The 2787-nt window shown below is 42.9% G+C and overlaps 1 pseudogene; it reads left to right on the top strand.

Annotated features, from left to right (window-relative positions):
• The first annotated feature begins 1723 nt into the window (after nt 1–1723).
• LOC123594936 lies at nt 1724–2116 on the top strand (annotated as a pseudogene).
• Nucleotides 2117–2787: the final 671 nt, after the last annotated feature.

The raw sequence follows: 2787 nt of genomic DNA, 5'->3' as shown, positions 1-2787 counted from the left end.
CATCACAAGTGCCCTCCTTAATGCCCATCACCCGTCTAACCCGTCCCTGACCCACCTCCTTCCATTAACCCTCAGTCTGTTCTCCATTGTTAAGAGCCTGTTATGGTTTGTTTCCTTCCGTTCTCTTTTTAATGCCAGTGCTCATGGAGCTACTTATTTTCCTCTGGGTACAGGTGTGTAAATCACATGCAGTGTCGTAAGGGAGGTGGTGTGGCCTTGGCTGTGTCTTCGGTGTTTGCTCAGCTAAGCTTCCCGTTAGTTGAGTGTATGAGAATTCCCCAGAGAAACAGAATTAATAGGAGATATCTATCTACCTATCTCTCTCTCTTTCTCTCTCTCCCTACCCATCTCTATATAGAAAGAGATGGTTTCACATGATTATGGAGGCGGAGAAGTCCCATGATCTGCTACCCAAGAAAGCCAGTGGTGTAGATCAGGCCAAGTCTGGAGGCTTTCTTCACTGAAGCAAAAAAGTAAATCAAAGTTTAAAAAAGCAGAAAGATATAAACATAATTAACTAGAACCAGTAAATGGATTCAGTAAGGTCTTAGGATGTAAAATCAATCTACAGAAATCCATCGCATTTCTATACAGTAATGATGAAGCAGCAGAGGGAAAGATTAAGAAAACAACCCCACTTATAAATGCACCCAAACCAATAAAATCCCTAGGAATAAACTTAACGAACGAGGTGCAAAACCTGTACTCTGAAAACTATAAAACAATGAAAGAAATTGAAGATAACACAAACGAATGGAAAGGTACTTCATCCTCATGGATTGGAATAATAAATATTGTGCAAATGTCCATACGACCCAAATCAATCTAAAGATTTAATGCAATCCCTATCAAAATACCAACAGCATTTTTCACAGAACTAGAACAAATAATCCTAAAATTTGTGTGGAACTACAAAAGCCCCTGAACAGCCAAAGCAATCTTGAAAAAGAAGAACAAAACGGGAAGTGTCACAATCCCAGATCTCAAGATATACTACAAAGCTGTAGTAACCAAAACAGGTATGCTACTGTTACAAAAATAGACCCAGGTCAATAGAACAGAATGGAAAGCCCAGAAATAACCCTCCTAGTATATGGTCGGTTAATCTGTGACGATGGAGGCAAAAACATGCACTGGGAAAATGACAGTCTCTTCAACAAATGGTGCTGGGAAAACTGGACACCAACATGCAGAAGAATGAAACTGGACCACTAACACCATACACAAAAAGGAAATCAAAATGGATTAAAGACTTAAAGGTGAGACCTGAAACCATAAAAATCCTAGAAGACAGTCCAGGCAATCATTTCTCTGACATTGGCCATAGCAACATTGTTCTAGACATATCTCCGGAGGCAAGGGAAATAAAAGCAAACATGAACTACCAGAACCTCATCAAGATAAAAAGCTTTTGCCCAGCAAAGGAAACAACCAACAAAACTAAAAGGCAACCTACGAACAAAGAAGATATTTGCAAATGACATATCTGATAAATGGTTAGTATCCAAAATGTGTAAAGAACTTATGCAACTCAACACCAAAACCACAAACAATCCATTTAAAAAACAGGCAGAAAACACGAACAGACATTTCTGTGAAGAAGCCGTCCAGATGGCCAACAGACACATGAAAAGATGCTCAACGTCACTCATCGTCAGGGGAATGCAGATCAAAACCACCATGAGGCAGTAGCAGCTGCAGCGGCGGTGGTTCAGTAGCTGACATGCAGCTCTTGGTCCACACCCAGGACCTACACACCCTAGAGGTGACCGGCCAGAAGAGGGTTGCCCAGATCAAGGCTCATGTAGCCTCGCTGAAGGGTGTTGCTCCGGAAGACCCAGTTGTGCTCCTGGAAGTCAAACCCCTAGAGGATGAGGCGACCCTGGGTCAGTGGAGAATCGAGGGTCTGATCACCTTGGAAGTAGCCGACCACATGCTTGGCGGTAAAGTCCATGGTGCCCTCACGTGCGGGAAAAGGAAAAGGGCAGACTCTCAAGGTGGCCAAATATGAGACAAGGAAGACAGTTGAAGCCAAGGGGTGGGTGCAGTACAACTGTGCTTTGTCAATGTTGCGCCCACCTTTGGCAAGAAGAAGGGCCCCAATGCCAACTCTTAAATCCGTTGTAACCCTGGCTTCCCCCAATAAAGCTGCTCTAGTCTAGTAAAACAACAACAACAACAGCAACACAATGAGATATCACCGTACAGTTGTCATAATGGCTAAAATCAAAAACACGAGAGGAGCGCCTGGGTGACTCGATCGGTGAAGCGTCCATCTCTTGATTTTCCCTCAGGTCATGATTTTACAGTTCGTGGGACTGAGCCCCATATTGGGCTCTGTGCTGACAGCATGGGTCCTGCTTGGGATTCTCTCTCTCTCTCTCTCTCTCTCTCTGCCTCTCCCTTTCTCTCTCTCTCAAAAATAAATAAACATTCAAAAAAACCCACAAGAAATGACATGTGTTGGCAAGGATGTGGAGAAAAAAAGAACCCTCATGCACTGTTGGTGGGAATGCAAACTGGTACAGCCACTGTGGAAAACAGCATGGAGGTTCCCCAAATAATTAAAAACAGAAATACCATATGACCCAGTAATTTCAGTCCTGGGTATTTACCCAATGAATACGAAAACACCAATTCCAAAAGATACACGCACCCCTACGTTTATTGCAGCATTATTTACAATAGCCAAATTATGGAAACAACCCCAGTGTCCCCTGATAGGTGAATGGATAATGAAGATATGGTATGGATACACAATAGAGTATTACTCGGCCAGAAGAAAAA

The sequence above is a fragment of the Leopardus geoffroyi genome, chromosome X, assembly GCF_018350155.1.
Source record: "Leopardus geoffroyi isolate Oge1 chromosome X, O.geoffroyi_Oge1_pat1.0, whole genome shotgun sequence".
NCBI lineage: Eukaryota > Metazoa > Chordata > Mammalia > Carnivora > Felidae > Leopardus > Leopardus geoffroyi.
This window is presented reverse-complemented; position numbering and strand designations above follow the sequence as displayed.